The following is a 12,276-nucleotide window of genomic DNA, read 5'->3' on the forward strand; positions in this document are numbered from 1 at the left end:
TACATGAACTGCCAAGCATGAAACTAAAACCACTTGTGGACACTCGTGTGTCAAAACAACCAGCCCAATCTGAGTCCGAAAAATCATGTAAGTGTGGTGGCAATGATCCCCCTTTGGGATAAAACAAGCCAATATGTAAAGTTCCACTCAAGTAGCAAAAACTCCTCTTGACATCCTGCCAATGCTTAGACCCTGGGCTATGCATAAATCTGCTCACATGTGAGATTGCAAATTGAATATCTAGCCTCATGTTGCATACATAAATGATGTATCCAATAGCAGTTGGTAAAGAGTGACATCTGTAGGATCACTAGCATCATGAAGACTCAATTTCAAACCTGTTTCCATGGGAGTTGCAATAGGTTTGCAATCCGCAAGTCTAAACTTACATAGAAATTTCTCTATGTAACTTTTTTGACACAAGGAAATACCACTATCATACTGTTTAAACTATATACCCAAGTGATGATGCAACAATCCCAAATCTTTCATCTTGAAAGTAGCATTCAAAGTAGTCTTGAATTCAACAATAGGTCTCTCATTTGCTCCAATGATCATCAAATCATCCACGTAAAGAACCACAATGAGAATTACATCACCCGGAAACATTATATACAATGTGCTGACGAGCGCAAAGCGCGACACGGACCCCGATGGCCTCAACCGCCAGGAGCTGATGCACGCCAAGCTGGACACGGGAAGTGAACAGGGGGCACCACCTAGCTTTGAGCGGCTAGGATGCGGAGAACGGTAATTTGAAATAGCACAAGCACTACACTGAGAGAGAGAGAGAGAGAGAGAGAGAGAGAGAGAGAGAGAGAGAGAGAGAGAGACGCAGGTGATGAGAACCCTCGGGATGTGAAGGAAACTTAAATCAATGCAATATTTACAGAAACCTTTGCTTTGTCAAGATGTCGACTATGGTGATGGGGAGAGATAGAGAGAAATAGTGAGCTTATAGTGCATTCTCTAGAGGTGATTCATAAACACAGAGATTCTAGTCTCATGTGTGTGGCGACCCTTGGAGTCAAGGTGTGGACATGGCTCCCTTATCATAGTGCTAACTTCCCAAAATGTTGCCCTTAAACCCTCTCTCTTGATGGCGGTGTTGCCAGTCCTCCAAAATGCTACCAAGTACTCTCCCTAATAGTGACCTCTCAGTGCCCTTTTATAGGTGTAGACTACATTAGGTTAGGATAATCTGATTAGGTTAGGGCCCTAATCAGGAGAGACAAAGCAAGGAGTTGGGTCCCAAATGGTTGACCCTTGCTTTGTCTTAGGAGAATTTTAAAACTAATATCTCCTAGGTGGGCCTTTATGACCACCACCTAGAGAGAGGTGACAATTTACAATGGTTTTTTATACAATATTTTTGGCTCAAAACCAAAAATTAATAATACCCTATTGATATTACTGCGGAGATGCATCATGGACGATTGCCGGTGAATGGCGGGCCTCACTGGTGCATCGATGTTGTGTGTCCGCCGGTTTCAGGGTCGGTCAAGGCATGCCTTCGGCGACTTTCCTTGATTTGGTGTCGCCATCGCGCGACTTTGGTCATCCTTCCTTTTTTGGTTGATGTCGAGCTTCATTGTTTTTTATTCTTTTTTGTGTGTGTGCGTATGGCGTGCGTGTATTCTGTGTATATGTTTGTTCGTGCGTAAATGCGTGTGTGGGTGTATGAAATGGTGTGACGGTGTAGGTGCTTGTGAATGTGTGTGCGAGTGGGTTGTATGTGTGTGTGTAAGTGTGTATAGGGGTAATGTGTGGGGGTGTGTGTAAATGAAAGTGTGTGTGTGTGTAAAGGAGATCAAGAGAAGATATATATTTTTGATATATATTTCATAATGTCTTTTTTTACGTGCTGGCTGCTCTGCTACATAGAGCATGAGTGTGAGAGAGAGAGAGAGTGTGTGTGTGCATGAGGGTGTGAGAGGGGTTGGAGGGGTATGGGGAGTGTGTGTGTGTGTGTGTGTGTGTGTGTGTGTGTGTGTGTGTGTGTGTGTGTGTGTGTGTGTGTGTGTGTGTGTGTGTTTTATGAGTGTGTGTGTGTGTGTAGGTGTGTGTGTGTGTGTGTGTGTCGCAAACGAGCGAGTGGGGTTGACGATTCCATTGCACCTGCATGGGCTTGTCCCGACATGGAAACGAGAGGGGGAGAGGGAGTCAATGGGGTTGGGGGAGAGAAGGAGAGGGAGTAGCGGGCCAGGGGGGAATGAGGGTGAGGTTGAGGGGGTGAGGTGGTGGTGTGTGTATGTGTGGGTTGTGTGTAGGTAACGAAAGAGAGAGAGAGAGAGAGAGAGAGAGAGAGAGAGAGAGAGAGAGAGAGAGAGAGAGAGAGAGAGAGAGAGAGAGAGAGAGCTGTGTTGCGCGAGCATGGGCTGCTGGGGACAGAGACGAGAGAGAGAGAGAGTTAGAAAGAGGGAGGGAGAGAGAGAAAATGAGTGATAGGGAGAGCGAGGGCTGAGGGGTGAGGGATAGGGTGAGCGAGAGTGCATGCAAGAGAGAGATAGGGTGAGTGGGTGAGGAATGGAGACAAGGGAGAGGGGAGAGAGGGTGAGGGACAGCCCGCTAGAGGGAGAAAGAGGGAGTATGGACGTGAGGGGTGAGAGAGAGAGTGAATAATGAGAGAGAGAGAGAGAGAGAGAGAGAGAGAGAGAGAGAGAGAGAGAGAGAGAGAGAGAGAGAGAGAGAGAGAGAGAGAGAGAGATACTTCTTGTCCCAAGCATGGTGGCCCCTGAGAGGGAGAAGATTATTATATGCGTCCTCATGGATTTGGTGACATAGCAGCAAGAGAGAGAGAGAGAGAGAGAGAGAGAGAGAGAGAGAGAGAGAGAGAGAGAGACAGAGAGAGAGAGAGAGAGAGAGAGACGATGTTGGCAAGGCCGAGCAGGAGAGAGAGGGCTCGTCCTCTGGTGATAAAGGAGGAGTGTAGCCAACTGAGGGTGGCCTACCATGGGCAAGCATAGAAGGGGTGGTGGTGAATGTAAAAAAAAAAAAAAAGTTTTTTTATTGTTTTCCTTGTATTAAGCTCCTTCCCACTTGGGGTTGGTTCTTGTGGCTACGGTTTCAAAAACCGACCGTCATTAGCCCTCCCTTCTAGCTAGAGGCATTCATGCTTCTAGCTCTACTTTTGATCCTCTAGCAGCGGAGTTGGAGGGTCCTCCCTCTTCTGGGATATCTAGCATGAACTCTGGATCAAATCTTAAAAAGTACCTTTTGAGCCTCCATCCATTGACTCTGGTCTTGTGAAGTCTACCATCTGCTTCCATCAATTTGTAGTTTCCGTTGGTGTAGCACCTTTTGACAATGAATGGCCCTTCCCATCTGGGTTGAAATTTCTTATCTTTTCTAGTGTCATATCTATTGTCATATCTTAACACTAACATGCCTTTTTCCAGACCCTTTTCCTTAACCCCTTGATTGAATGTGAGTCAGTGTCTCTCTGCTTGTGCTGCATAGTGATTGATTCCATCTTCCCTATCTAGCTGAAGCCTTTCTAGATCCAAAATGTGGTTGTGGAGATGGGCAATTGGGCGCTATAATTGGCTAGCCATGACTCGTAAGCTAGCTATCTATACCTTGATGGGTAGAATGGCCTCCTTTCCATATACCAGATGGAAAGGGGTGAAACCTAGTGATGTTTGGAATGTCATGCAGTAGGCCCAAAGAGCGGCCATGAGATGCTTATCCCAATCACTTGTGTGGTCATTCACCTGCTTTGTGAGGATATTACAAATCATGTCGTTCACTTTTTTCACTAGACCATTGCACTGTGGATAGTATGGGGTGGAATGTCGGCGTGTAATGCCTAAATTTTTCATCAGTTCTCCCACCAAATTGCCTCTGAAACCTGGCCCTCTATCAGATATTATTCTAGAGGTGTGCCAAAACGACAACAAATATGCTCAAATATGAACTTTTCCACTTCTTGGATTGTAATGTGCGTGGTGGCTGCTCCTTCTGCCCATCGGGTCATGTAGTCTACACCAACTAGAATGTATAGTTTACTTGATTGGGCCCTTGGTAAAGGACCAATTGCATCTATTCCCCACTTTTCAAACGAACCATATGAGATGATAGGAGTCTATCGCTCATAGGTTAGTGTACGATCACTGGACACTTGACAAGCCTTGCATGTTTTACACCAATGATGCACATCCCTATTTAGACTAGGCCAAGAGAATCCTGCCCGTAGAATCTTCCTACTGGTAATATCTAGAGCAAAATGGCCGACACAGACACCATCATGGCAACTTGAGATTACCTCCGTGATTTCACTGGAGATTGGCACTCGCCTGAGAATCTGGTCTTTGCCCTTGCAATATAGGTTGTTGTTTACAAGGAGGTATCTTGTAGCCTTCCTGACAAGCCATTGTTTTTGGCCCTTGGTATACCCTTCAGGACACTCTCCGGTATCTAAGAAACTGGTGATATCAGGCATAGCATCGCTAAAGAGGGGTAGTTTTAGTTTGATTGCTCCTATGGAAACATCTTGTATTCTCTCCTTGGCTAGAGCATCTGCCTCTTGATTTTCTCCCCTAGGGACATGGAATACTGCACTGCTTCAAACTTCCTTAGAAGATCCTTAAGTTGGCATAATTGGCCAAGTAAAACCTAATTTTTACAAATCCAAGTGCCATTTATTTGCTTTATCAAAAGCATAGCATTGCCAAACAAATTTAGGCGTTGAATCCCTTGCAAAACAGATTGTTCTAATCCCAGAATTAAACCGCGTTCTCTGCTTCATTGTTGGAGTGGGAGTGTAACAGCTGCCCAATAGAGAATACCGTTTCCTTTTTCTCATTGAAAACGATGATGCCACCTACAAACTGGTCCACTATTCTTTTGTATGATCCATCAAAGAAAAGAGAATGAGCTCTTTCTAGGTTAGGAATTTCTACCATCGGTGTCACTTCTTTACCTTCTATGTTGATCTTTAGCTTCTTCTCATAGTGACAATGAGTAAGAATACCTCCTAGACTAGCCCTAGTGGAGTTTTCCACGTGCATGGTGTAATCGGAATCTTGTAATCTAACAAGCCATTTAGAGATCCTAGATGAGACATCCATGTGTTGCATCACATACGGAAAGACCTCTTCCATTGTCAGAATTATAAAAGGTCTAGGCAATAGATAAGAGCGGAAATTGTAGTGGCAAACATCAATGCAAGCACCATGTGCTCTATTGTGGTGAATCCTTTTTCTGTTGGGGTCATGACACGATAGAGAAGTAGATATGATGCATGAAAAGGTTTGGGGGTCCTTTTGCATTAGCACGGCTCCAAGTGTATCACTTACTACACTGGGGTTCACATAAAATGGCTCGTCCCATCTAGGGGGTGCAATGGTGGGTAGTGTAGCCAGGATTTGTTTCACTTCAGTACTCTGTTGGTCATTTTATTCACTCCATGAGAAGGCATCTCTATGGGTGACTTGTTGTAGAGGGAGAACCACTTGAGAGAGCAAGTGAATGAACCTGCTCAAATACCTTACCTTCTAAACGAAAGAGGCCAACTGCTTAGCTGTGGTGGGTGATGACGGAGATACTAAAGCTTGAATCTTACTAGGGTCAGCCTCAATTCCTTTTGCTGAAATACATGGCCAAGAAGAGTGACCTTGCTTTCACCAATGTGACATTTATCCATGTTAAGCTGGCCACCCAAGGTTTGCAGCCTAGCCAGGCCATCATAGACCTTGCTCAAATGGAGGGAGCAAGAACTGTAGATGCAAAAATCATCTATGAAGACTCGTATTGACTTACCAAAGTATGACTGGAAGACAAACGTTACATAGCATTGGAATGTGGCGAGCGTTGGTGAGGCCAAAAGGCATCACTCTGTGAGCAAAACATCCCCATGGTGTTATGAAAGTTGTCTTTTTCTGGTCTTCTTCTGCAATGCTAATCTGAAAGTAGCCCGAGTAGCCATCACATAATGTGTAGCGCTCATGACCTGCTACCTCATTGAGAATTTCATCTTGGAATGGGAGGGGAAAATGATCCCTCTTTGTTGCTGTGTTAAGAGGTTTGTAGTCTACACAAACTCTCCACTTACCATTCTTCTTTGGTGTGACTACCACTAGAGAGACCCACTTTGAGTCTTTAACGAGGTAAATGAAACCTGCCTGTATCAAATTCCTTACCTCTTTGAGCAATGCTTCTTCTTGAATTACCCCAAGCCTTCTGAGCTTTTGCACTACGGGCTTACTTCCTTCCTTGAGTCTTATGCGGTGTTGTACCATTGTGATGCATGTGATCTTGTCATAACCATGAATGAACAATGTGGTGAAATTACCTAGCATGGAGACATATTCTTTACTCTCTTCACCATTTAACTCACTAGAGAGCATTCGATGTAACTTACTTGTATTCACCAAGGGTTGTGTATGTGATGGTTCCTCTTGGTTTGCAGGTGGTGTTTCAGATTGTGTCAATCTTTTTGGGTCTTTGAGGATGACCCCCATTACTTCGATGCTACTGTCGCTTTCTTCGGTTGTTGTTGTTGTCTCTTCTCCTGAGGTGGTCGAAGAGTCACTGGTGAACTCATCTTCTGATGCCTCCAAGATCATGTTGTGTTGCTTCCCAGTCTTCATGTCATAGAATATGAACTTCCCTTTAGCATCCTTCATTTGAATCATTTCAGTACTCGAGTCTTGATTAGCTTCCATAGCCATGAGCCATGGCCTTCCAAGAATGATAGGGTAGCCCTCCCCTTTGTGTGGCATGATAAAAATGTCTACCTCCACTTCTGTGTTGAATGCCTTCACTTTGACTGCATTCACTATGCCTACGCACTTCACTCTGATGTTATTTGCCATTTTAGGTCGGCAAGGTGCCGGCCTAAGGTACCGGCCTACTTACCTCTAGGCCTAGATGGTGCATCATTTTCTCATTCATGACGCATATTTGTGCGTCACCATCTATGTAGATGTTTGAGATACGTTGCCCTTTGATATGGGCGTCCATGGTTGGTAGGATATTGTCAAGATTCCTCCCAGAGATAGCCCGAGCTATCCTTGGTCTTGATTTTCTCGTACTTACCATCTTTGTCCATTGTCTCCTCATCCTTGGTGCAAGATGGAGTAATGGGGACTAGGTTATCTTTGGACCCTCCATCAATACATCCTGACCTAGGTCATATGGTTTAGCATACTCACCCAGTGAAAAATCCACAATCTCAATCTTCCGTCAAGGCTTAGATGCTTCCTTTTCCTTTCTTCTTCTCCTCCCTTTGAGAGACTTCTTCGTGCCTGGCACACTTCACTCCCATGGCATTCACTTCTTCTACCTTTCCTTTTCCTTTGTTCTTATCTCAGACCACCTCTTCTATCTTTGCCTTCCCTTTAGCTTCCACGTTAATGACACTCACTGCTTGGTTTCTAGCAGGTGGTGGAGGTAGCGGTGGAATAAGCAATTTTGGTGGCAGTGGTGGTTGTATAGGTGGTCGAACGATTTGGACCGGTGGAATGGCCCCTGGTTGCCTTGGTGGTGGTCTTGCCCTTGGTAGAGAGATCTGATTCTGTCTTCCTCCTCTATTGAAGTTCTGCCTTCTCGAATGTGGGCAGTAATACATGCCACGGCCGTCCTCCCCACAATTGTAGCAGTGGTATTCTTGGTTTTGCCTTTGTTGTCCTCTCCCTTGCTCTGGATTTCTGATAGGTGCATGCGCTTGCTGCACTAGATGTACGGATAAACTCTCAAGCTGAGTAGTGATGCGACTCAACAGGTCTTGCTGCTCTTCTGATGCCTCTTGTGGTTGGGTTCTATGAGCGGCTGTTGCAGTCATTGGGGTTAGTTGGACTGAGCTCGATTCCTCTGACTCATTGTCTCTTGCTTGCATGCGCAGCTTCTTGTCTTTAAGGTGGGCTACTTCCACTGCCAACTCATACGTTGCAAGGAACCTCCCCTTCACCTTCTCTTTAAGCAGTGACCATAGGCCATCAATGAAACGGTCCTTCTTCAAGAAATTAGTCACTCCTTCACCTTCCTCCAGTGAGGCAACCCATCGCTCCCACAAATCCACAAAGTTGGATTCGCAAGTGGCATACTCTAGCAGACCTCCCTGCTTTACTCTGTCAGCAACTGCCATAACTTTTCTGAGGTTGTGCCTCCACCAAATCTCTTCACAAAGGCAGCATGTAGTACATCCCATGGATTCTTGGTAGCTTGGAGCAAAGCATTGTACCAAGACTTGGCCTCTACTTTCATCAGTAGAGAAAAAATTCGTAGCCATGAGGCATTGTCATCCTTGTTGGAAACCACACAAGCAATATCAAAGTCATCCAAAAAATCGGTGGTGATGTCTTCTCCCTTCTTTCCACTGAATGTGGAAAAAGAGACACTTACCATGATAGTAACTCAATGAGCAAGAAATTACAAACCTTTTTTTTTTAACAAATGACTCAGCGGCTCATAGCGGCTTTCTTACAAGGTTGGGTGGATAGATTTAAAACAGGATAAAAAAGGAAACATTGAAATGCTAGAATAGAATAAAGATGCTTTACATCAAAAGAATGGTAGTAATCAAGAATGGGTAAGATGATGGGATGTGGAGATCTAAGGTTTTCGTCAAGCATTTCTGCTCCGAATAGGAAAACAATCTTTTGCTGGTAGAATATTTTCCTATCAATATATATGTTTACATGCATGTGTTGCAAGAAACGAAAAGGAATGACTTCTGGCCTATTGTTATTATCCATGTCGTGGGGAACTGATTACTAGAGTTGCATACCTTAAGTGTTGACAAGGTGACACCTTCACCACATACCTCTAGCTTCTGTTGAAGTTCGCACAATCCTCCACATTAGGTTCAAAACAGACTTGGCTTTCCATTCTGCATACGGCGGTGGCGCTTGGGTGGTCGCACTTCACTTGAACTCTCCATGCCTAGAGAGAGCGCAGGCCCACTTGCGTCCACCAAATGCTTTAGGCTTTGTGGCTTGAACTTTGTGGTTGATGTAGTTGATGACTCTTCTCGGACCATTAGAGAGAAAACACTTGGTGCCACAAAAAATATGACCGTCGTGAGAGTGTTGTGGCTCTTAAAAGCAAAACTCACCGTTCTTTCTTCACCTCCTCTATCAGCACTCATTGATGGAATGCTTTGGTTGACAACAGTGGTGACATTTCGTAGCCTTCCCACCTGATGCTCTTGATTTGCGGTTAGCACGAGCAATACGAGATGGGGAGCTTACCTCTTGGATATTGACGACACTACAGCCTGGCACTAGCACTTCAATGAAGGCAGTCAGGGTTTCCTCAATCTCTTCCTCCTCCATTCTCCAGTTGGAGAATTCCTGCAACCATTCGTCCATGGTCGATGATGTGAGTTGTCTTTAGCATTGTAAATCGGAGGTTTCCGAGAAACCCTCCTCATGGGGACACCAAATGACGAGCGCAAAGTACGACCTTGATGACCTCAAACGCCAAGAGTCAATGCACGCCAAGCTGGCCATGTGAAGTGAGCAGGGGGCACCACCTAGCTTTGAGCAGCTAGAATGCGGAGAACGGGTATTTGAAATAGCACAAACACTACAGAGAGAGAGAGAGAGAGAGAGAGAGAGAGAGAGGTGATGAGAACCCTCGAGATGTGAGGGAAACTTAAATCAATGCGATATTTACAGAAACCTTTTCTTCGGTGAGATGGCAACTATGGTGATGGGGAGAGATAGAGAGAAATAGTGAGCCTATAGTGCATTCTCTAGAGGTGATTCATAAACACAGAGATTCTACTCTTATGAGTGTGGCAACCCTTGGAGTCAAGGTGTGGATGTGGCTCCCTTCTCATAGTGCTAACTTCCTAAAATGTTGCCCTAAAACCCTCTCTCTTGATGGCGGTGTTGCTAGTCCTCCAAAATGCTACCAAGTACTCTCCGTAATAGTGACCTCTCATTGCCCTTTTATAGGTGCAGCTGCATTAGGTTAGGATAATCTGATTAGGTTAGGGCCCTAATTAGGAGAGACAAAGCAAGGAGTTGGGTCCCAGATGGTTGATCATTGCTTTGTCTTAGGAGAATTTTAAAACTGATATCTCCTAGGTGGGCCTTTGTGACCACCACCTACTGAGAGGTGACAATTTACAATGGCTTTTTATACAAGATGTTTGGCTCGAAATCAAAAAATAATAATACCCTACTCATGTTACTGCAGAGATGCGTCGTGGACGATTGCCAGCGAATGGCGGGCTTCGCTGGTGCGTCGGTGTTGTGCGCTCGCCGATTTCGGGGTCGATCGGGGCATGCCTTCGGTGTCTTTCCTTGATTTGGTGTCGCCATCACGCGACTTTGGTAGTCCTTCCTTTTTTGGTCAATGTCGAGCTTCGCTGTTTTTTATAAGAAAAAATTGTGTGTGCATATGGCGTGCGTGTATTGTGTGTATATGTTTGTTTGTAAGTGCGTAAATGCGTGTGTGGGTGTATAAATGGTGTGAGGGTGTAGGTGCTTGTGAATGTTTGTGTGAATGGGTTGTATGTGTGTGTATAAGTGTGTGTAGGGGTAGTGTGTGAGGGTGTGTGTGTGTAAACGAAAGTGTGTGTGCGTGTGTGTGAACGAGAGCAAGAGAAGATATATATTTTTTATATATATTTTATAATCTCTTTTTTTACCTATTGGCTGCTTTGCTACACATAGCGTGAGTGAGAGAGAGAGAGAGAGAGAGAGAGAGAGAGAGAGAGAGAGAGAGAGAGAGAGAGAGAGAGTGAGGGTGTGAGAGGGGTTGGAGGGGTATGGGGAGTGTGTGTGTGTTATGAGTGTGTGTGTGTGTGTGGGTTTGTGTGTGTGTTTCGGCAACGAGCGACTGGGGTTGACGATTCCGTTGCGCCCGCATGGGCTTGTCCCGACATGGAAACGAGAGGGGGAGAGGGAGTCAATGGGGGTGGGGGAGAGAGGGAGAGGGAGTAGCAGGCCGGGGGGGGGGATGAAGGTGAGGGTGAGGTTGAGGTTGAGGGGGTAGTGTGTGTGTGTGGGCCATGTGTAGGTAACGGAAGAGAGAGAGAGAGAGAGAGAGAGAGAGAGAGTTGTGTTTCACGAGCATGGGCTACTGGGGACAGAGACGAGAGAGAGACTTAGAAAGAGGGATGGCGAGAGAGAGAATGAGTGATGAGAGCCGGCCATGATCAGTCTCCGGGTGAGCTAGAGTGCGGTGCGGCTAAGCCTGTGTCATTAGCCCTCCCCCTAAAGGTTAGGGGCATTTATCCCTCTAACTCATTCGTTTGGTCATTGTCATTGGAGGTGGAGGTTGATGGTATATCCTCATCTGGAATGGCGATAGGTGGAGTTTGATCAAATCGTAGAAAATAAGGTTTAATCCGCCATCCATTGACTCTGGTCTTATGAAGCTTACCATCTGCTTCCATGAGTTGGTAAGTCCCATTGGCATATTTCTTCCTGATGATGAAAGGACCTTCCCATCGGAGTAGGAACTTCTTATCCTTGTGTGTGTCGAAGCGATTGTCATAGAGGAGCACCAACATTCCCTTCTTTAAATCTGTGTGTCGAAGATGTTGATTGAAACTAAGCCGTCTGTGTTCTCCATGTGCCGCATAATGATTAATTGCCTCCTCTCTGTCTAGCTGTGGCGTTCCAAGTCAAGGATGTGATCTTTCAAATGCATGTTGAGTTGTTGAAGTTGGCTCATTATTATTCTAAGACTTTCTAGTTTCACCTCAATAGGTAAGATTTCCTCCTTAACAAATACCAAATGATATGGGGTGAACCCCAAAGATGTTCGAAATGAGGTTCGGTAGGCCCACAAGGTTGGGAGTAGATACTTATCACAATCCCCAAGATGATTCTGGTTGGTGATGATTTTACAAATCATTCCATTTACTTTTTCAACTAGGCCATTACATTGAGGGTAATATGGTTTGGAGTGCTTGCTTGTAATGCCTAGTTTTTGCATTAACTCCCCTAGCAAGTCTGCCCTGAAACCTGGCCCTCTATCAGAGATGATTTCTAATGGTGTGCCAAACCTACAACAGATGTGCTCATAGATAAACTTGGCTACCTCCGCAGGTGTGATCCTAGTTGTGGCTGTAGCTTTTGCCCATCTACTCATATAGTTGACTCCCATGATGATATAGAACTTCCCAGAGTTGGCCCTAGGCAATGGTCCTAAGGCATCTATACCCCATTTCTCAAATGGCCCATATGAGAGGATAGGTGTTTGTGGTTCAGGCATGAGTGATCTAGTGCTGGCCTTTTGACACAACTTACATGTCTTACACCAGTGATGTACATCACAATTGAGGCTAGGCCATACAAAACCAACCTGCAAGATTTT

Source organism: Adiantum capillus-veneris, chromosome 18 (genome assembly GCF_014529385.1).
Source record: "Adiantum capillus-veneris isolate H3 chromosome 18, ASM1452938v2, whole genome shotgun sequence".
NCBI classification, from domain to species: domain Eukaryota; kingdom Viridiplantae; phylum Streptophyta; class Polypodiopsida; order Polypodiales; family Pteridaceae; genus Adiantum; species Adiantum capillus-veneris.